Here is a 23,832-nt window from a genome sequence, read left to right on the forward strand (position 1 = left end):
TGGATATGCCCCATTAGCTCAAAGGTCCTCCCTTCTGTTGAAAAGGCCGTTCTTTTTTGCAAACCCTTATTGAGTCCCTCTGGATCCTTGTCGTCCATAGCTTCCGGGATGTCTTTGAAGAAAAGGCCGGGGTTGAACTGTTTGCTTAGGGTCTCCTCACTATAATTAAGGATACACTCCATCATGGCTCTATAGGGGTAAGTATTGCTGCTTTGACTAATGAGCCGATCTCCCAGGGTCACATCCACCTGTGAAAACATGGTGGCCACCGGGTAATTGATGACCCCAGCGTTGGTCGTCTTCTCGATTGCATCGCCATCCTCATCAGTCACTTTACAGTTCATTAAAATAAATGTGTTATTCAAATCAATATAATCCTCGCCATTGCCAGCCATAAAAAACTCCAGAGGGGCCGTGTCTGAAATTGCAGAAAGAGAGGGAATCTCTACATATATGATCTTATCTATACTCGTTTGAGTGTATGGAACTGTAAACAGATCCAGTTCTGATTTGACGCATTCTTCCGATAGACTGTGGACAAAAGACATGTTTAAAAGATGTATCCTGAGGCTCTATTTTTCTTTCTTTTAGACTTTCTTTTTGCAGGTTTTTTCTTGTGCTGCTTCCTTCTCCGAGTGTTTCCACGATATGTTGGAGAATGAGAGATTCTTCGTTTTTTGTTAGCCACGGATCTTCGTCTCCCCCTGGTGGACACATGCTGTTTCTTCTTTTACCCCCCCTCCTCGCCATTACCATGAGACCCGAACCCTCCTGATGCTCATGGCTAGCTGCCCGGTTCATAACATTGGTGAACACGTCACTAACAATATTTTTAGCCGCTGATTTCAAGTGGGGTCTGGCTATAGCAAAGCCTCTCCTAAGCAGGGGTACGGCCATTCTAAAGAGACCACGAAAGAGTCCTCCTAGACCGGCGCCATACATTGTGGGGGCTCCTACAATACCGGGCAAGCCGTTCCCGGCTTGCATCTTGTAATAATCCACATAGGCGCTAGGATCTACATAACCCCTCGAGGTAGCCATTTTAATAATGTACACACTGTTTCAGGGGTCGAAAATGTAGTTTGACAATAACTTTACCGAAGCGGAAGGGTACGTTGATATTCTGATCCGATTTGACTTTGATCGTGATGTTGTCAAAGTGGGTCTTTGAGACTGGTACGTAGTGTGGCTTGTCATAAGTAATTGTGACCATGTCATTGCTTTTACCTTTAATAAGTACATTTCTCAAAAGGGGGACATAACTATCCCCGACCCTCTGGTGGGTTATGATATCCGTATACACATAAAGAGTGTAAAAGCCGCCCCACCACTTCTGAGAACCTGCTCTCTGTGTCAGAATAGAACCCTAATATACGCCCCAGTTGGCCGCTGGTTTGAATGCTAATACCTGGTTTTGACACCTTGTACACTCTGTTTTTAATAGGGTTGTAATATAGCTTGATGTTGGGGGTGCCTTCTGAGAACTGTTTATGCATCTCATCTAATATTTTATCCACATTGTCATAATAACCTCCTCGTATCGTGAATATCCATTGATTTTAACATCATCAAAAATGGCGAAGGTGGCATCCTTATCTTGTAAAACAGCCCAAGTGTAAGGATACTGTATTTCCGCCAACCCCACTTCCCACGACCCCCTTAGATCTATAGATTTTCCAAATTGTACCGTGTAACTGGATATTTCATTTTTAGGGTATATATCGAGAGAGGCGTTACTGGGTAGAGTCACGTAGAAGCCTCCTGATTCCATCTTGAGTACCGAAAGTAATGCCCCCAACACACCCACGGGCATGTTGTTATAAGGATTGAATATCGCAAACCTGTTGTTCCGGGACCCAACTATTGAACTTTTCAGGCCATCCAAGCCATTTCACCAACACGTATTTTTTCCGGTTCTGGGTTTTTTCAGCTAATATCTTTTCAACTCTGTATACACTGTCTTTACCCACAATCATTTTTTGTAACTCGGCTTCGTAAAACGTTCCTTCTATATCCTCCCCGTCATAGTCTTTTAACCGGTACACGGGGGGGTCTCTAGCCAACTGTTCGGTAACTGTAAAATATTCGTCAGAAAATGTTTGTTCATAACCTTTGGCAAAAGTACTCCTTAGCTTTGAAACGCGAACCACATCACCGATGTTGAACTTATAAGTAGTTTTTCCCTTCTTAATAAATGGTCCGTATAATTCTTTATAGACCTTAAAAGAATTACTTTGATCAACATCTATAGGCTTCATTTTAATACTGGTGTGATACCCTTGGTTGTAAGCATCGATAAAATCCTGAACTTTATCAAAATACTTGAACGTGTTGACCGCTGTAAAATATCTCCAGATTTTGGTCTTCATGGTGCGGTTAAACCTCTCCACTACCGATGCCTTAAGCTCATTACCGGTGGTGAAATGATGTATTTTGTGTCTCTTCAGTAGATTCTGAAATTCTCTGTTGAGAAACTCTTTTCCTTTATTAGTCTGCAGTTTTTTAGGACATCGACCCTGGGACAATATATCCTTGTCACCGCCCGACCTGTTTTATTATGTAGAATGCGAGCCCAGGCATATTTTGATAACACATCGATACACATCAACATCAATTTGTGACCATTGTTATGTTTTGATAAATTTGACATATCGACTAGATCCATTTGTCATTGTGAGTCTATGTCAGTTGCATATACGCGGTTTCTTTTAAAGTTAATCCTGAGAGGTTTATGTAAGGTATAGGCGTCTTGTTCCCGTAACCATTCTGAAACAACCACATCATTAACCTTCACTCCGGCCTCAGCGAGTCCTCTTTGAAAACCCTTCTTACCCGCCAAACCCCCAATCTTGGCTGGGTTGTAGTATAGTTCCTGCATTTGGGGAGCTTGCCGAGTCATTCTGTCAAATAACCACACAGACCCACACTATGCGCAAAGTTTTTATACAAGGTTTTTTATTCAACTTCAGGAGAGCAGATACCCCTTTTTAGACATTTGAGAAAAGTATAACATACACAACAATTTTTTCTACGGTCCAGACAAAAAGAAATCAGATGATTGGTTACTTGATCTATATCAACAAATATACCTGTTTCTTTATCTTGTAGGCACACACCTCAGTTACATATGTAAATAAAACAACAATATGACCTATTTTAAAAGTAAACAGAGGTGTATTAAACATGCTCAGCAAAAGGTCATACAGATGTTGATGAAATGGCCTAATATCATTCTTGGCCCCCTTGAGCGCTTCATCCCAGTGTTCGTACCCCCCGGTCTTTGTTACAGCAGCCATTAACTTTTCCAGGTTTGAAAGTTGATCCTCATCGATGGTTAAATCTGTAGAGAAAAGGCTCGCGTTGGCTACTTTTCTGTCAAGCACATGGTGTAATAGCGCTCTCAGGTTAGCTGCAGAGTGTTGATGACAGAACCAGTTGCAGAAGCAGTCCAGAACATTCCCCATGTTCAAAGTCCCTTAGTTCAGGTCAGAGTCTGAATCAGTGGCGTAGATGTCGAATTCCTCGTCGCTGCCCCCAGCTTTAACTTCTTTACCGAAGAAATAAGCTTTTAGCTTGCCAGCGGTTTTTCTACTCGGCTCATCCAGGTCATTGAGCAGCTGCCCAAGTTTCTCTATTATAAACGGCTCCTTTTTCAGCTCCAGCAAAATCTCATCTATGATTTTCTGGACTTGTCCCACAGTTACATGTATGTGGGAGTAAGACAGCGCCTTGATTAATGCCGGTTTCAGCCACGGTTTGTTCAGTCTTCTGTAAAACACGTTGAAATACAACAGGAAATAGTAACGGTCTGGTTCAAACAAACAACTGTGTCTCAACTGACTGGCGTGATTCACTTCACACCCCCGACAGACTTCTTTCAGAGCTCGGTCGATGAGAGCACTCAGAATATACACCAGGGTGCTTTTAACCACTCTGCTTACTTGGTCACATACCCCGGGCATAAATCCTGCATCTTCATCACGCCATTGGGACAGTCCGATGCTCATTGGGTCGCCTGGTGGTTTGTGGGGTGTTTCTACATCCATTGGACTGACCCCCTCCTGAGACGCACAGACGGTAGACAGTTCGGCAAAATCGAGGCCCTCCATGAGCTCCAGAGGCTGGGGATCCCCGAGACTCATTTGGACATCCATCGCACCGCATGTTGTTTCGTCCTGAGGGACCGGGGTCTGAGGTCTTGGAGAGTAACCGCAGTCAAAGGGTTCCAGAGTGTATACAAAATCTGGGGAATAGAACCAGGGGTGATCCCGGGTTTGAAGAGGCCTGTAGAGCCTGTCGACGTCCGCAGCTTTCGGGTAAGACATTCTCTTTAATTTTAAACCATGAATGAATTGTTGCGCCTTTTATCCTATCTCTTCACTACGTCACGACACACCGCCCTCTTAGAAGAGAGTAGCCCCTGAGCCGTCAGACCCCCCTCCAAAACCCCACACGTCGTCTGTTTTATCATCGTCGTCGTCATTCAAGGGGGATATATAATCCATAATCCAGCATATTCTCCTTCTAACCAAATCCAGTTGCGAACATTTGGTCAAGATGTCAAAACCATCATTTATACAGTTTATGACCTCTTTCAAGAACGGCCAGTCCACGGCGTCAAACATAATTTCAGTAACCTGTTTTTCTGGATCCTCCACACCCCCTTCAATAGGGTTTGTAATCAGGGTACTGCTAAACAAAACCTTACGATCTGTAGTTTGAGTTAGACTCTTCACCACTCTACCGTAGTTCTGCAAGCTTTCCCATTCACACCTTTCAAAACCCTGAGTCGGAGACTCCATTTCGCATTCTCTTGGACCCTCTTGCAAGCCTTCTAGAGTCTTATCCACAAGCCCCAGATCTCTCCAGGCCATCACCTTCAACCAGTCCTCATAAGAGTATTCAATTACCGTCTCAAAAGGTTCCAACGTACCCTCCTTCTCTCCCAAAGCAAAAAGCTCCACTCCAACATAGCTGGGATCCCTTTTAAAGCGCAGGGCGACCTGCCTTTGAAAGAGTTTCCAAAGTGTCCTGATGTGCCCTTTAGCAATGCCAAACAGGTCTGTGAAAATGGCATCCTTTCGCGGCACTTCAGACGCCATCTCACAGTCTAGCCGACCTGAAATGCCTGAGCCCGTTTTACCAGCCGGCTTTGATAGGAGTTATTCGAAACACCAGGACGGGTTGGTTTCCGTAGTGTAGTGGCTATCACGTTTGCCTCACACGCGAAAGGTCCCCGGTTTGAAACCGGGCGGAAACAGCCTGCTGTGGGCCGGCCCTTTTCGTCCTGCTTGCCCTCGTGGTTCCCCGGAGGCGGTAGGTGGCTTTTCTTCATTGGAGTGCCCGAAATTGGTGCACTCAGAGCGTCCGTCAATCGACAGGTTGAAATTGTAAATGCTGGTGTAGGCACTTTTAATTAAAATCTGATGATGAAGTTATTGTTGTTGTTGTTGTTGTTCTTGTTGTCGTCGTGGTCGCCGTCATTATTATTGTTAAAGTAAAGCTACCGTAAGGTGTAGAAGGCACAATAGCTCTGTGATTGTCTGATGGTGGCACAAGACAAGCAGCAGCTGTTTGAACAAGCCATTGAGCATCACCTTGTTGGGGTAAGTGTAAGTCTTGTCATAGCTCAGGGCGTTCTTCCTTTGAAAGAGTTTTCAAAGTGTCCTGATGTGCCCTTGAGCAATGCAAAATAGGTCAGTGAAAATAGAAACCTTTATCTCACAGGCTGGCCCACGGGAAACGCCTGTGTGCGTTTTACCAGCCGGCTTCGATAGGAGTTATTCGAAACACCAGGACGGGTCGGTTTCTGTAGTGTAGTGGCTATCACGTTCGCCTCACACGCGAAAGGTCCCCGGTTCGAAACCGGGCGGAAACAACCCGTGGTGCACGCGTGCCAGTGCCGTGTTACCCGTCCCCCATCTCTCTGCCCCAAGGGTGGCTGTCGTTTTCTCTTCCTCGGAGTGGCAAGAAATCCTGACCTTGAGAACAAACGATGTAAGAAGGGTAGCTTTGCGAGGCGCTGGAACTGACACTTTTAAAATCGATACATGTTGTTGCTGTTACAATACGACCGTAGCAGGATCGGCGACATTGCTGTTACTCTTATGTAGTTGAAGGCGCAAAATAGCTCTGATAGTCTGGTGGTGACGGAAGACCACCAGCCGTTTGAACAAGCCATTCAGCATCACCTTGTTGGGCTAAGTGCAGGCACTGTCTGATCGCAGGGCGTCCTGCCTTTGAAAGAGTTTCCGAAGTATCCCGAAATCGGTGCACTCAGAGCGTCCGTCCGTCGACAGGATGAAATTGTAAACGCTGGTGTAGCCACTTTTAATTAAAATCTGATGATGATGATGATGATGATGTTGTTGTTCTTGTTGATGTTGTTGTTCTTGTTGTTGTTCTTGTTGTCGTCGTGGTCGCCGTCATTATTATTGTTAAAGTAAAGCAGTAGTTAGATTTGTTGCTACCGTAAGGTGTAGAAGGCACAATAGCTCTGATAGTCTGGTGGTGAAGGAAGACCACCAGCCGTTTGAACAAGCCATTCAGCATCACCTTGTTGGGTTAAGTGCAGGCACTGTCAGAGCGCAGGGCGTCCTGCCTTTGATAGAGTTTCCAAAGTGTCCTGATGTGCCCTTGAGCAATGCAAAATAGGTCAGTGAAAATAGAAACCTTTATCTCACAGGCTGGCCCACGGGAAACGCCTGTGCGCGTTTTACCAGCCTGCTTCGATGGGAGCCATTCGAAACGCCAGGACGGGTCGGTTTTACCAGCAGTCTCCAACGGTAACCGTTCTAAGCAAGAGGTGACGGTGTCAGTTTCCGAAGTGTAGCGGTTATCACGTTCTCCTAACGCACGAAAGGTCCCCGGTTTGAAACCGGGCGGAAAGAGCCTGCTGTGGGCCGGCCCTTTTCGTCCTGCTTGCCCTCGTGGTTCCCCGGAGGCGGTAGGTGGCTTTTCTTCATTGGAGTTCCCGAAATTGGTGGACTCAGAGCGTCCGTCCGTCGACAGGTTGAAATTGTAAACGCTGGTGTAGCCACTTTTAATTAAAATCTGATGATGATGTTATTGTTCTTGTTGTTGTTGTTGTTGTTCTTGTTTTTCTTTTTGTCGTCGAGGTCGCCGTCATTATTATTGTTAAAGTAAAGCTACCGTAAGGTGTAGAAGGCACAATAGCTCTGTGATTGTCTGATGGTGGCACAAGATGAGCAGCAGCTGTTTGAACAAGCCAGTGAGCATGACCTTGTTGGGGTAAGTGTAAGTCTTGTCATAGCTCAGGGCGTTCTTCCTTTGTAAGAGTTTCCAAAGTGTCCTGATGTGTCCTTGAGCAATGCAAAATAGGTCAGTGAAAATAGAAACCTTTATCTCACAGGCTGGCCCACGGGAAACGCCTGTGCGCGTTTTACCAGCCGGCTTCGATGGGAGCCATTCGAAACACCAGGACAGGTCGGTTTCCGTAGTGTAGTGGCTATCACGTTCGCCTCACACGCGAAAGGTCCCTGGTTCGAAACCGGGCGGAAACAACCCGCGGTGCACGCGTGCTAGTGCTTTGTTATCTGTCCCTGTAACGCGGCCGGCCATCGTTTTCTCTTCCTCGGAGTGTCAAGAAATCCTGACCTTGAGAACAAACGATCACAGAAGGGTAGCTTTGCGAGGCGCTGGAACTGACAGTTTTAAAATCGATACATGTTGTTGCTGTTACAATACGACCGTAGCAGGATCGGCGACATTGCTGTTACTCTTATGAGTAGATAGTAGGGTTTTATGGGCGCGGCCTATTTTGTTATGACGTATGCCCTAAGCTTATTAATATTCCTACGTCATAATTGGGGGGCGTGATTTTAGGTAGAGTTATTTCCTTAATTATTCCTACGTCATATCCGTCAGAAAGTGTACACCCATAAAACCCTGAACAACAAGGCCGCCCATAACCTGTTGTTCTTGTTGTTCTTGTTGGTCAACTGTAGAGTGTGAATGGGTCGGCTCTTCCTGTAGTGTTTGGGGGTCTTTTTTAAATATACATGTAATGGTTTAGTAAATCTAAACCGTTATAAGATCAACAAGTTCTGCTGTCTGTAATGGTCCCAGGTCTTAACAATGCCAGTTTTGAATAGTGCGTTTATCATATTCACACTGTCTCTGTCTGTCTCTCTCTCTCTCTCGCCCAATCATTTTATAAGATCAACAAGTTCTGTTGTCTGTTATGATCCCAGGTCCTAACAATGCCTGTTTTGCATAGGGTACTTATGTTATCCACACTGTATCTGGCTCTGTCTCTCCCCTCAAATTTAATTAAAAATAAAATTAAAAAAGAGGGTGTGTGTGTGGGTGTTTGTGTGTATAGGTTAATTGTTTAAAAAAAAAAAAAAAAAAAGCTGTGGTTATATTTTATCTCTCACATAATGTGTTCAGTCGTTTTACTTAAATACATTCTAGGGTCTTAAAGCTCATAAGAGTTAGACTTAAGATAAGGATATGCTTTTAAGGTATTTTAGCAGTCTCAATCCCTGATGATAAGGAATCGTTTAAAAAATAAAAACAACTGATCACTCAATGCTAAATAGATCACAACACTCAAGGCTAAATCACTCACACCATGGGTGGCGGGGGTGGGCTCAGACAACAGTACGTATGGCATGTGGTATCAAAACATTAAGAATACTTTTAACCTATATAATTTATAAGCTTTGTAAAATAAACCCAAATATCTCTTTTGCGGGGATAAACGCTGTTCTGAGTAGTTTGTGACTTGTTTAATACCAAACAAAGCATCGCTATTAAAAAAAAAAAAAAAATCACTGTAAAAGCGCTAGTTATTTTTGATCTTTATAGTTATTTTCTTGGCTCAGGTTGTTTTTTAGCGCTTATAAAGGCCTGAAATATTCTTAGTGGTTTGTTGACTATAGGTCTTGATGCTTAAAAATGTTTTTTTGAGAGACCTAAAGGTTCTAATAAAAGTTTAGAGTAGAGAGGAAGAGATCGTCTCCATCTTGGTTTCTATTTGAAATTTGATGCAGTGTCATTTTATTGGTTGGTTTTGATATGTTAATTGGTAACAGGGCGGCACAAAGGCCAGACCAGAACAATGCCTTACAAGCAGATCCGGCATGTGGCCATCAGTATAAGTATGAAGGTCTGGTCTTCAGCTCGACAGACTCATACTGACCTTTCGATTTAAGACTAAAGATCAACAATGTCCGGAAACAACATCAGCGACTTCGATTTAAACGAGTTTTTAGGCAAGTCTTCAGATTATTTTCATTGACTCAGAGCGTGTTGTGTGCATGTATTGTAAATAAGGCTATAACATCTGTTTTAAGTTCTGTAAAATTATTTTTCAGCCAGTCAACAGGAGTTAATTCCCAACGCTGAGGAGATCATCTGGAACAACGACGGTAAGATTTTTGTGTTTGCGCTCATGGGTTCTTATGTATGGGTGTGTGTGGTTTTGAAGCGGCTCATTAGAGTTATGAAAACATTTTAATATATATTAATGCCGGTCTCTTTAATTACACAGAAACTATCGAAAGGCCTGTGATTAATGTCTCCGAGGATCGACCAAGAGAAGTGGTTGTCCCTAGACATGCTGTCTGCCGACCGGGTAAGAACTAAACCCCTGTTTGTTTGTATAACGTTTCTGTAAGATGTTTGAGTCCAGTTTTGTTAATTTAAAAAAATTATCCTGTCTAACAGTATTAAGAAACGTGGTTCGAGACAACGAAAGGCCTTCCACATCGAGGGCTTGTTTCGTTTTACCTTCGAGAACCGTAACCTTTCACGAATCTGAAAGGCCGTCAGCCCCGGTATCTGATAGATGTGAGTATATGTCTGCAGCCTGTAAGAGGTAAAAGCTTTTTATAAAGCGGTGTGGTTAAAGGTTAAACATGTCTCTTACCTTCACAGCGGTGCAAAAAGCTAAACCAGCCGAAAAACATAAGAAACGATTATTCTGTGGAGGTAAGTAAGATCTTTCAAACTTTAATGTTTTTAAAAGGGCTTTGTTTGCCCGTTGAGGGCTAATATTTAAGCCATGGGTGACCGTTTCCTGTAGGGCGGGGGCTTCTGGGAAAGATCTTTAGAAGTCCGGACAGGTCTAGGCTTGTTTCTGGGGAACGTGTTTAGAAATGACCGATTGCCGTACCGTCTGGTTAGGAAGTAAAGCCGTCTGAAAGGGTTTAGTAAGTTGTTTGGCTTATCTCCCGCTATTATACTTCTGTTTTAAAGTGGTTGTAGGAAAAGGCTTGAAGGTGTTCATTGTATTTAATATTTAAACAGATCGTGAAAACGTTTGTGAAACAGGAAGTCCCGGGATCAGGAAGCGTTTACACTTGGAAGGTTCGTTTAAAAATGAAATGTTGTTGTGTGTGTGTGTGTTTTATTAACAATATTACAGTTTTTAAAGAAACATTTAAGAAACAGTTTATTTACAGCGGCTTCTCTCTTTTACATTTATTATCAAGTCCTAATAAATATATTGTCTGTAAATAATAAGGTGTTGTAGTGAATGTCTAAGGCTATTTTCAAAGGTCTAAAAAAGCTAAAGGTTTTGAATGTCCTGGACATGTTGTTTTAAGTTTGATTTCTGTCGCCGTTTAAAGATGTAAATGTAATGTATATTTTTATTCTTCCCAAGACTCTTGGGATAGTCATTCTGTGGATGAGCTATTGAGGACAATTACCCCGTCTAAGTGGGATCAAACATCTTCCCCGGTGAGATCACCGAGAGGATCCCCCACGGTGGTCTTGGAGACCCCCCAACATCTACTCAGGCCACAGCCTTCTGGGGGTAATTCAACACCCCAGATTCAGCCCGCCGCATTGTCGGGCGGAACAAATACAGGCATCCAACAACCTCAGGGGTCGCCGTCAGTCAGGGCTGACACACCACCCAACGACGGCCTGGTTTCAACATCGTCCCCCCAGACCCGTTTCTTGGCTACAGAAACGCGGAACAGTACCCCGCGCTTGGCCAGGGTGTCACCGCAAAGGCCTTCTTGGTCTCCGTCCATGAGTATACGCTCGCTCCCTGCCTCCTTCGACCGAGATTTACCGGAGCGACCATCCTTTGAAGCTGAGCCAGGCCACCAGCCCCCGGAGCTACTTCCTGAAGGTCGGCATGAGTTGCTACATACTTTGTTACAAAATCAAAGACTTGTGTTACTGGGGCAAAACCTGGTGATAGAGAGCCAAAACACCCTTATTAATACCCTTACTAACGAATTGTACCGTATTTAATGTTTTAATAGACACAAAACGCCTTACTATTGTGGGTTGTTGGAAAAATAAAAAATAAATTAAAAAATGTCCTGACTTGGTAAAAGAACTCACAAACTAAAGGATTATGAACAAGCTAGGGCCCCAAAAAGACCTTCCCGAGAGAACATCCCCGGCCCTGTTGTGAACTCCTCTGATGTCCCAATGAACCTGGAACTATTACAAATGATAAATGATTTAAATAACCCCCAATTACCACCGATAGAATGTGAATTAACACACTTACCGGTGAACCCCGACCTGTTACAGATGGTCAATGATCTAAATAACCACCTCCCACCGGTAGCGCTTATAGAGGTTCACCCCCTAGTTCACCCCGATTTGTTTGAAATGGTGGAGGCTTTGGAGGAGCTACCCCGACCAAATTCTGCCCCTATTATAAATTATTTGAGACAATTAGAACACAGGATGGCGGCAGAAGCAGCCATCACTATAGAGGAGGGTCTTGACATTAACCGGTTGGATATCTTTGAAGGACTTTTACAGGCTTTAAATGAGCCTCCTCAAAAAGGGGGTTTTGTAGATGTCAGCAGTGGGGGTGTTCGGAATGTGGAGGGTTCTGAGACTGATAAGGCTGTGGAGGACATGCTCTGTGAGAATGTAGGGGGTGAAGGCTTGGTTCAAAATGATGATGTGTCCAAGAGTACCAGTGATCCCGTGATTATAGATAGACCGGCCTATAACAATTTTGAAATGATTCAGCGTTTTACTTTTGCAGAACTTTTAAATTGTGACAATTATGCAGAAATATTTGTCAACATACACGAGGCCTTGCAGAAAATGCTTGAACAGGTTGCTGAAAGGGTCAGACCTCGAGATGTTGTACAGTTAGAACTCAGAGGGGATGCTTTGTTTAGCAACCTATCTGCAATGCTGAGTGGAGATAATTTAGATGTCTGGCTAAAATCGAAGCGTTATTGCAAAGTAACGCAGCCATCTTAGCTGATGAAAGTCTGTCTCTGGTAATGAATGTGGTTCGTAACCCTGAGGGTGGGGCGCTTAGAAGACTGTCGAAATGCTTGAAGAACGACATAATTAGGACCAAGCTCAGGCAATTAGTGGTGAGTTCCAGTGGGGACAATAAGCTCTGTTTTGCTTACAGTTTAATAAAACTACTCACCCCCGACATGCCTGAACCCCAAGCTCTGCAAGAGGCTTTAATGCTTCATCAGAGGGCCGGCTTAAACTCTCAACAGATGGTTGCCTTTTCAGACATTACCAAGTTTGAGGAGTTGTTGTCTTTAAAAATTGTTGTGTGGTACCGTTGTGAGGTAAAGGAAGTATTTGTTAAATTTCAGACACATCCTGAAACCCATACACAGACACTGTTTCTCTTCCTAGGTGATAGACATTAATTTGGAATAAAGAGTTTGACGGCTTTTTTGGGTTGTTCGTATGTTTGTCATTGGTGTTATAAGGCCTTCAATGATAAGCTTAAGCACCGCTGTGACGGTTACTGTAACGTCTGTTTCAATCCGCAATGTCGTAAGGGTTTGGCCCCTACCATCCAATGTAAAGATTGCTTAAGGATTTGTCTCTCAACGTTCTGTTTTTCCGAGCATAAGGTACAGAGGGCCGCTGCTGAGGGGGTTAAAAAACTGAGTTATTGTGATCAAACTAAATATTGCCCGCAGTGTTGCCTCCAGTACCATTTTCATGAGGTTAAACCACACAAATGTCTGGAGCCGAGATGCAGGATCTGTAATGCTGATTTAACCTCGGGGTCCGAACACCAGTGCTTTATTCAGCCGGTTAAAAAGGAGCCGCCGCACAACCGGTATGTCTTTTTTGCTTTTGAATGCCGGCAAGAAAACGGGGTCCACGTTGCTAATTATATACACTGTATTGACATGTTGGATCGTGAGTGGTCAGCTAGCGGTGAGAGTTGTGTCAGGGATTTCTTTACGCGGTATCGCGGTCCAAAATACCTCAATTACACATTTATTGCCCACAATGCTAAGGGTTATGATTCTTACATTTTGATGAAGTATCTGGTGGAAAATGGGGTGACCCCAAAAATAATAGCTCAGGGTAGCAAGATCATGTGTTTCACCGACGAAGCTTTCAACTAACGTTACATAGACTCGTTAAATTTCCTCCCCATGAAATTGAGCGCTTTGCCTAAGGCTCTGGGTTTTGAGGCTCAGAAGAAAGGTTGGTTCTGCCATTTTTTTAATACTAAGGACACTCAAAATTATCGAGGGTCCTACCCGCCCGCCTCTTATTATGGGGTTGATACTATGATGTCTCATGAGAGGGAGGAATTCTTTAAATGGTACAATACGGTTAAGTGAGGTGTTTTTGATTTCCGAGAAGAGATGGCCGCTTATTGTAAAAATGATGTGGTGATCCTTAAAGAAGCCTGTGTGCGTTTCTGCGCCGAGGTTATCAACACATCGGGTCTCGACCCTTTGCAAAGTGTGACCATAGTGTCTCTCTGCATGAAAATGTATCGGTCCAATTTCTTGCAGAGAAACACTATAGCGGTCACCACTTCTGACAACTATCGTGCTAGACAAAATAACTTTTCGACTGTCTCCATACAGTGGCTGGAATACCTGAGTGCCCGGGATAACATATTCATCAGACATGCTTTAAATCAAGGGGAAGTCAAAATGGGGCCTTACTACTTAGACGGTTTTAGCGACGTGTTCGGGCGGCGTACCGCTAATGAGTTTGCTGGTTGTATTTACCATGGCTGTCCTCAGTGCTTCGACCCAAACACCTTTAACCCCGAATCACAAAAACTCTGCGGTGATATCTACTATGATTTCCAGGAACGAATTGAAACTTTAAAAAACACCTATGGTTTGAACGTGCTGGTGATTTGGGAACACGAGTGGACGACCCTGAAGCAACAGGATGCGGGGGTACAATGGTTTATGGAAACCTTGGACTTTCCTGAATGTCTAGAGCCCCGGGATGCGTTATTTGTGGGTCGTACCAATGCCCTCTGTTTACATTATGAGGTAAAGGAGGGTGAGAGAGTAGATTACTATGATTTCACCAGTCTGTACCCTTATGTCAACAAGACCAAAATGTACCCGCTGGGGCGTCCAACCATTGTTTATCGTGACTTTCTCGAAATCGGACATTACTTTAGTTTGATCAAAGTCACCATGTACCCTCCTCGCGAGCTGTTCTTACCCGTGTTGCCTTACAGGTGTTCGGGAAAATTGATGTTCCCTCTGTGTAGAACGTGTGTGGAAACTGAAAATCAAACTACCTCTTGTCTGCACAGTGATGAAGAGAGAGCGCTGACGGGTGTCTGGTGTAGCATTGAGCTTGACAAGGCGGTGGAGAAAGGTTACAGAGTCGGTAAGGTGTATGAGGTTTGGCATTTTTCTGAAAAAACTGATACTCTTTTTGCTGATTACATTATGACCCATCTGAAAGGGAAACAGGAGGCATCGGGCAATCCCTCATGGTGTGTTGACTCCGCGGCCAAAGAGCGATACGTTCAGCAATATTTTGAAAAGGAAGGGATCCGTCTAGAGCCGGGGAACATAACTGTAAACCCCGCCAAGAGACAAATGTCCAAACTGATTTTAAACAGTCTGTGGGGTAAGTTTGGGGAAAGAAATTACCGTCTAAACACAACCTTGATTAAAACCCCTGAACTGTTCATAGAATTTATGTTTTCCAAACAACATGCAGTATCACACTTTCAATTCTTAAATGACCACGTGGCACAGGTCCAGTGGAGGGCCCCTAAAGATTTCCCCACCAAACAGGGGAACGTTAATGTTTTCATAGCGGTTTTTACCTCGGCTTACGCCCGGCTTGAACTGTACAACTTAATGGATCAGTTGCAGGAACGCACGCTCTATCATGATACTGACTCTGTAATCTTTGTCACCAGGCCAGGGGATTGGGTCCCTCCCCTCGGGGACTACCTTGGGGAGTTAACGAGCGAACTAGATCCTCAGGACCACATAGTGGAGTTTGTTTCAGGGGGTCCTAAGACTTACGCATACAGAACGGCTGCGGGTAAGACCTGTATGAAAGTTAAGGGTTTCACTCTGAACCATTGTAACAACAAGCTCATTAACATCAAGTCTCTGACGACCCTGGTAGAAAGTTTTGTAACCGAGAAAGACGCGCCTCCTCGTGAGATTATTACAGCCGGAAATCAGATCTATCGCAATAAAAAGGGGTACACGTTGGAAAATAGATCACTAAACAAACGGTTCAGGGTGGTGTACAATAAAAGAGTGTTGAAGACTGATTATACCACTCTGCCTTATGGATATTAGCGGTGGTTTTGAAAACAGACTTCAACACCCTTTCTCCTGTATTATAGCCGGTCCCTCCAATTCGGGGAAGAGCTATCTTATAAAGAACATCATAGAAGATGTGGACGCAACCGTGTCCCAAGCTCTTGACAACATAGTGTGGTGTTTCTCTTGCTGGCAACCTCTCTACGATGATTTGGCTTGGAAAAAAAATAATCTGAAATTTGTGCAAGGTCTCCCCGCCTCGTTGTGTGGCGATGACTTGTTCCCGCCCGGTAATACTAACCTAGTGATCCTTGATGACCTGATGGAGCAGGCCGGTGACAACAGTGAAGTGGAAAAAGCTTTCACAAAGTACACTCATCATAGGAATTTAAGTATTATTTATTTAGTTCAAAATCTATTTTTTCAAGGTAAAAAAAGCCGCACTATTAATTTATATGCCAATTATATAATTCTTTTTAAAAACCCCAGAGATAAACTACAGGTCACCGTCTTGGCTCGTCAAATGTACCCTAACCAGACCAAGTTCTTTTTGGAGGCATTTGAGGATGCCACCAAAAAACCCTACGGGTACTTGATTGCGGAATTAAATGCACAAACCCCAGAAGACTTTCGCCTAAGAACAGGTTTGTGCCCGCACGATTGGCCGGCAGTCTATGTGCTAAAGAAAAGGAAATAAATAAGAATGTCTGTTCGGATTAAAAGAAATCTGCCGCTTTTGCAAATGTTATTTGAGAGGAGCCCGCGCCATAGGAAAGCTGTGCTGGCAGGGGCCCCCTCGGATTTGATCGAGACCCTGTGTGAAATAGCTTTTAACATCTTACGCGGTAATATACCCCTAACCCCTTCTCAACATTCTAAACTCAAAAAACAAAAAGCGGTTATCAAGATCATCGCTAATAAGAAGTATTCTATTAAAAGAAAAAGAAAGAAGATTAATCAAACCGGGGGTTTTATAGGACCGCTGTTGAGCATAGCCGTGCCTTTCCTAACCAGTCTTCTAGCTTCCAGAGTGGGTTAATAATGGAATATGCTCAGAAAATGTTTTTGATCCCTCAGGAGCAGCTTGAGAAACTGAGAAAAAATGTTGTCGGGCCAGAGCCCATTAGACAAACGGCCGAAAACAACCTGGACTCTGAAATGAAAGCTATACAGGCCAGGGCCGATTTAAATCAGTATTCCAAAGCCCAGTTGTATACCAACACGTTACAGCGCTACCTCCGTCTGGTTAGACAGGGTGAAAAAGATCAAAACATTTTAACTTTAACCATGGCCTCTCAAGAAAATGGTTCTGGGGCTGATGCGGGGGGAACGGTTGATAAAGATGTTGCGGTGACCGAACCTGTAGAGAGTTCAGAGGGAGATGTTGTAACGGATGTTTTGAGAAACATGCCGGCCAGAAGCAAAAGACATGCACAATATATCCTGCACAAAATGGTTCAGAAACTGCGGGTAACGGCTTGGAATGAACAGGGTGAATTTGTTTTTAAAGGACTACTGATCAAAGGTTCACACATGTTCGATTTGTTGAAGAGTGTCACTAGCACTAATAAGGTACCTGATAGTCGCCGACCTGTAGGCTGGAATGCTTTCCTACAGGCGATGGCCTGTCTGAACATGCCCCAATCAACAGTTCCTAACCAGGAAACGCGACAAAAAATCCGTCTGTGTAAAGAGGTGGAGCCTGATCTGACTCCGATATCTCATTACTCTGACCGTGCTGAGCGACCATCCTCAGGATCTATCCATTGTTGGGAAGCTTATTAATCTCATGTTTTTATTTGTCTCCCCTGTAAATAATGACCCGACAAACAATTTTTTATTTTTATTTTTTATTTTTCAAATGTTGTACATTTATTTATACCATAACCCCTGCTTTGTATAAGAATTGTGTTGAATAAAAACAAAACTAATGATTCAAAGGCTGTTTTCATTATTTTTTCACCTTAACACGCATGACATCTTTTAAAATCCTCACAAGAACACCCCATCTGTATACACGGCTGGCTAGGGTCGTAAGTCATTGTGTTATAAGGGGGGGTCCACAGTGTCCTGACAAACTCTGCCACTTTTTTATCATTTTGGCCTAAATCCTCACTGTACAAGGCCATAATATCGGGGTATGACCTTCCTTTAGATCTATGAAATAAGAAAAACACACAGTGTTGACCACAAGTGAAGGTCTGAAGACTTTGTACTTGACGACCGCTGTAAATGGTTTCTTGACAGTTGTTGAGCAGAAAGTTATTGATCTTCCGAGGGAAAGGTCTGAAATCCGGGGGGTTTGCATAGGAATCAAAAAATTCACCACGGTGGTCCTCCCTTAGATAAATAGCCAGCCAATGTTCTCCGGGCATATTTTTAGGGTGTGTGTTGATTATGTACATTGCAGGTAAATTCTTGATCTTAAATTTAGGCAGCTGATCGCAGGTGTAGACTCCTTGAAACAGTTTCCGTGAGCTGGCCAGGGCATTCATGATGTGGTTGAGCTCTCTGGTGTTCATTTTAATAATAATCATACATAACATTTCTCCTCTGATTCACCTCAATAATGTTGTCAAACACTGCATACACGACCATATTTACAGTGCGTGGTAGAGGCTGCTTGAAACGCATCTCCAAACGCATATTGCCCGTCTTCATCAGTGAAAAATGTTGTCCACACTCTTCGTCAGGGGTCAGGTTGAAACCGTACAGGGTGTAACCGCTGCAGTATTCCCGGCGATCGATCAGCCGGGAGTTTGATCCTTGAGATGGCGACCCGTAGCCAGTACTAGACTGTCATATTCACGAACCACATTGCCGTTTTCAAAGTCAGGTTGAAAAGGTCTGGATGGAACCTGCACACCATCGACGTACAACGCTATAAATTCCGCGTTATAATGTTTAAAGTTAAAGGGGTTCTTGTTGTAAACCCCGGTAAATGCATCATTATCCACGAGACCTATAATAACCTGTTTTGGGAGCTGTCCTAGAAACAGATTTTCCTGGTTCATCACCCGTGTCCCTGCGGGGATACTGTGGACTTTCATATAGACTCTTTCGATCGGGTACTTGGCGTTTGCCGTCATTAACGCCTGCGCGTGTCCTAGTTTAACCGCCGGGGAGACGGACACTTTTTTCACAAACAGCGAGGCCGATAATATGGTCAGTTTATATTTTTCAGTATCAGGGGTCATCAGACAAAAAGCACTTTTACTACGGATCATTTTAATTTTAATGTCTACCCCGTTGAGCATGAGTTTTTCTTGGAAAAATATGTCTGCATGGATATGCCCCATTAGCTCAAAGGTCCTCCCTTCTGTTGAAAAGGCCGTTCTTTTTTGCAAACCCTTATTGAGTCCCTCTGGATCCTTGTCGTCCATAGCTTCCGGGATGTCTTTGAAGAAAAGGCCGGGGTTGAACTGTTTGCCTAGGGTCTCCTCACTATAATTAAGTATACACTCCATCATGGCTCTATAGGGGTAAGTATTGCTGCTTTGACTAATGAGCCGATCTCCCAGGGTCACATCCACCTGTGAAAACATGGTGGCCACCGGGTAATTGATGACCCCAGCGTTGGTCGTCTTCTCGATTGCATCGCCATCCTCATCAGTCACTTTACAGTTCATTAAAATAAATGTGTTATTCAAATCAATATAATCCTCGCCATTGCCAGCTATAAAAAACTCCAGAGGGGCCGTGTCTGAAATTGCAGAAAGAGGGGGAATCTCTACATATATGATCTTATCTATACTCGTTTGAGTGTATGGAACTGTAAACAGATCCAGTTCTGATTTGACGCATTCTTCCGATAGACTGTGGACAAAAGACATGTTTAAAAGATGTATCCTGAGGCTCTATTTTTCTTTCTTTGAGACTTTCTTTTTGCAGGTTTTTTCTTGTGCTGCTTCCTTCTCCGAGTGTTTCCACGATATGTTGGAGAATGAGAGATTCTTCGTTTTTTGTTAGCCACGGATCTTTGTCGCCCCCTGGTGGACACATGCTGTTTCTTCTTTTACCCCCCTCCTCGCCATTACCATGAGACCCGAACCCTCCTGATGCTCATGGCTAGCTGCCCGGTTCATAACATTGGTGAACACGTCACTAACAATATTTTTAGCCGCTGATTTCAAGTGGGGTCTGGCTATAGCAAAGCCTCTCTTAAGCAGGGGTATGGCCATTCTAAAGAGACCACGAAAGAGTCCTCCTAGACCGGCGCCATACATTGTGGGGGCTCCTACAATACCGGGCAAGCCGTTCCATCTTGCATCTTGTAATAATCCACATAGGCGCTAGGATCTACATAACCATTCGAGGTAGCCATTTTAATAATGTACAAACTGTTTCAGGGGTCGAAAATGTAGTTTGACATTAACTTTACCGAAGCGGAAGGGTACGTTGATATTCTGATCCGATTTTACTTCGATCGTGATGTTGTCAAAGTGGGTCTTTGAGACTGGTACGTAGTGTGGTTTGTCATAAGTAATTGTGACCATGTCATTGCTTTTACCTTTATTAAGTACATTTCTCAAAAGGGGGACATAACTATCCCCGACCCTCTGGTGGGTTATGATATCCGTATACACATAAAGAGTGTAAAAGCCGCCCCACCACTTCTGAGAACCTGCTCTCTGTGTCAGAATAGAACCCAAATATACGCCCCAGTTGGCCGCTGGTTTGAATGCTAATACCTGGTTTTGACACCTTGTACACTCTGTTTTTAATAGGGTTGTAATATAGCTTGATGTTGGGGGTGCCTTCTGAGAACTGTTTATGCATCTCATCTAATATTTTATCCACATTGTCATAATAACCTCCTTGTATCGTGAATGTCCATTGACTCTTTTTAACATCATCAAAAATGGCGAAGGTGGCATCCTTATCTTGTAAAACAGCCCAAGTGTAAGGATACTGTATTTCCGCCAACCCCACTTCCCACGACCCCCTTAGATCTATAGATTTTCCAAATTGTACCGTGTAACTGGATATTTCATTTTTAGGATATATATCGAGAGAGGCATTACTGGGTAGAGTCACGTAGAAGCCTCCTGATTCCATCTTGAGAATCGAAAGTAATGCCCCCAACACACCCGCGGGCATGTTGTTATAAGGATTGAATATCGCAAACCTGTTGTTCCGGGACCCAACTATTGAACTTTTCAGGCCATCCAAGCCATTTCATCAACACATATTTTTTCCGGTTCTGGGTTTTTTCAGCTAATATCTTTTCAACTCTGTATACACTGTCTTTACCCACAATAATTTTTTGTAACTCGGCTTCGTAAAACGTTCCTTCTATATCCTCCCTGTCATAGTCTTTTAACCGGTACACGGGGGGGTCTCTACCCAACTGTTCGGTAACTGTAAAATATTCGTCAGAAAATGTTTGTTCATAACCTTTGGCAAAAGTACTCCTTAGCTTTGAAACGCGAACCACATCACCGATGTTGAACTAATAAGTAGTTTTTCCCTTCTTAATAAATGGTCGGTATAATTTTTTATAGACCTTAAAAGAATTGCTTTGATCAACATCTAAAGGCTTCATTTTAATACTGGTGTGATACCCTTGGTTGTAAGCATCGATAAAATCTTGAACTTTATCAAAATACTTGAACGTGTTGACCGCTGTAAAATATCTCCACATTTTGGTCTTTATGGTGCGGTTAAACCTCTCCACTACCGATGCCCTAAGCTCATTACCGGTGGTGAAATGATGTATTTTGTGTCTCTTCAGTAGATTCTGAAATTCTCTGTTGAGAAACTCTTTTCCTTTATCAGTCTGCAGTTTTTTAGGACATCGACCCTGGGACAATATATCCTCAAAGGCCCTTGTCACCGCCCGACCTGTTTTATTATGTAGAATGCGAGCCCAGGCATATTTTGATAACACATCGATACACATCAACATCAATTTGTGACCATTGTTATGTTTTGATAAATTTGACATATCGACTAGATCCATTTGCCATTGTGAATCTATGTCAGTTGCATATACGCGGTTTCTTTTAAAGTTAATCCTGAGAGGTTTATGTAAGGTATAGGCGTCTTGTTCCCGTAACCATTCTGAAACAACCACATCATTAACCTTCACTCCGGCCTCAGCGAGTCCTCTTTGAAAACCCTTCTTACCCGCCAAACCCCCAATCTTGGCTGGGTTGTAGTATAGTTCCTGCATTTGGGGAGCTTGCCGAGTCATTCTGTCAAATAACCACACAGACCCACACTATGCGCAAAGTTTTTATACAAGGTTTTTTATTCAACTTCAGGAGAGCAGATACCACTTTTTAGACATTTGAGAAAAGTATAACATACACAACAATTTTTTCTACGGTCCAGACAAAAATAAATCAGATGATTGGTTACTTGATCTATATCAACAAATATACCTGTTTCTTTATCTTGTAGGCACACACCTCAGTTACATATGTAAATAAAACAACAATATGACCTATTTTAAAAGTAAACAGAGGTGTATTAAACATGCTCAGTAAAAGGTCATACAGATGTTGATGAAATGGCCTAATATCATTCTTGGCCCCCTTGAGCCCTTCATCCCAGTGTTCGTACCCCCCGGTCTTTGTTACAGCAGCCATTCACTTTTCCAGGTTTGAAAGTTGATCCTCATCGATGGTTAAATCTGTAGAGAAAAGGCTCGCGTTGGCTACTTTTCTGTCAAGCACATGGTGTAATAGCGCTCTCAGGTTAGCTGCTGAGTGTTGATGACAGAACCAGTTGCAGAAGCAGTCCAGAACATTCCCCATGTTCAAAGTCCCTTAGTTCAGGTCAGAGTCTGAATCAGTGGCGTAGATGTCGAATTCTTCGTCGCTGCCCCCAGCTTTAACTTCTTTACGGAAGAAATAAGCTTTTAGCTTGCCAGCGGTTTTTCTACTCGGCTCATCCAGGTCATTGAACAGCTGCCCAAGTTTCTCTATTATAAACGGCTCCTTTTTCAGCTCCAGCAAAATCTCATCTATGATTTTCTGGACTTGTCCCACAGTGACATGTATGTGGGAGTAAGAGAGCGCCTTGATTAGTGCCGGTTTCAGCCACGGTTTGTTCAGTCTTCTGTAAAACACGTTGAAATAGAACAGGAAATAGTAACGGTCTGGTTCAAACAAACAACTGTGTCTCAACTGACTGGGGTGATTCACTTCACACCCCCGACAGACTTCTTTCAGAGCTCGGTCGATGAGAGCACTCAGAATATACACCAGGGTGCTTTTAACCACTCTGCTTACTTGGTCACATACCCCGGGCAAAAATCCTGCGTCTTCATCACGCCCCCGGGACAGTCCGATGCTCATTGGGTCGCCTGGTGGTTTGTGGGGTGTTTCTCCATCCATTGGACTGACCCCCTCCTGAGACGCACAGACGGTAGACAGTTCGGCAAAATCAAGGCCCTCCATGAGCTCCAGAGGCTGGGGATCCCCGAGACTCATTTGGACATCCATCGCACCGCATGTTGTTTCGTCCTGAGGGACCGGGGTCTGAGGTCTTGGAGAGTAACCACAGTCAAAGGGTTCCAGAGTGTATACAAAATCTGGGGAATAGAACCAGGGGTGATCCCGGGTTTGAAGAGGCCTGTAGAGCCTGTCGACGTCCGCAGCTTTCGGGTAAGACATTCTCTTTAATTTTAAACCATGAATGAATTGTTGCACCTTTTATCCTATCTCTTCACTACGTCACGACACACCGCCCTCTTAGAAGAGAGTAGCCCCTGAGCCGTCAGACCCCCCTCCAAAACCCCACACGTCGTCTGTCGTAGTTCTGCAAGCTTTCCCATTCACACCTTTCAAAACCCTGAGTCGGAGACTCCATTTCGCATTCTCTTGGACCCTCTTGCAAGCCTTCTAGAGTCTTATCCACAAGCCCCAGATCTCTCCAGGCCATCACCTTCAACCAGTCCTCATAAGAGTATTCAATTACCATCTCAAAAGGTTCCAACGTACCCTCCTTCTCTCCCAAAGCAAGAAGCTCCACTCCAACATAGCTGGGATCCCTTTTAAAGCGGTAACCCCGTCGAGCCCCCCAGAACAACACCCAGGAGCGTTCAATCTTCAAATTGGTGAGTACAGGAACCCTTGCCCGGGATTGTTTCTTGCGGGGTTTCATGTTGATGTCGCTGGACATGTTGAAGAAGCGGGATGTTTCAGAAGCTGAGAATTAAAGAGGTATTGCCTAAAAGAAGCGCGGGTTCTTAAATAGAGAGGAGAGTTTCGGGGCGTTGCCTTCAGAGGGGTGGGGGTATTTATGGGTGGCCTTGTTGTTCAGGGTTTTATGGGTGCACACTTTCTGACGGATATGACGTAGGAATAATTAAGGAAATAACTCTACCTAA

The 23,832-nt window shown here is 43.8% G+C and overlaps 3 non-coding genes across 3 annotated transcripts; all 3 read left to right on the forward strand.

Annotated features, from left to right (window-relative positions):
* The first annotated feature begins 5,187 nt into the window (after positions 1 to 5,187).
* On the forward strand, positions 5,188 to 5,260 carry trnav-cac (transfer RNA valine (anticodon CAC)). The gene has a single exon. It is a non-coding gene; the product is annotated as a tRNA-Val (tRNA).
* A 545-nt stretch (positions 5,261 to 5,805) lies between these two features.
* On the forward strand, positions 5,806 to 5,878 carry trnav-cac (transfer RNA valine (anticodon CAC)). Its single transcript has one exon. It is a non-coding gene; the product is annotated as a tRNA-Val (tRNA).
* A 1,572-nt stretch (positions 5,879 to 7,450) lies between these two features.
* On the forward strand, positions 7,451 to 7,523 carry trnav-cac (transfer RNA valine (anticodon CAC)). Its single transcript has one exon. It is a non-coding gene; the product is annotated as a tRNA-Val (tRNA).
* Positions 7,524 to 23,832: the final 16,309 nt, after the last annotated feature.

The sequence above is a fragment of the Amia ocellicauda genome, assembly GCF_036373705.1.
Source record: "Amia ocellicauda isolate fAmiCal2 chromosome 11 unlocalized genomic scaffold, fAmiCal2.hap1 SUPER_11_unloc_1, whole genome shotgun sequence".
Lineage (NCBI taxonomy): Eukaryota > Metazoa > Chordata > Actinopteri > Amiiformes > Amiidae > Amia > Amia ocellicauda.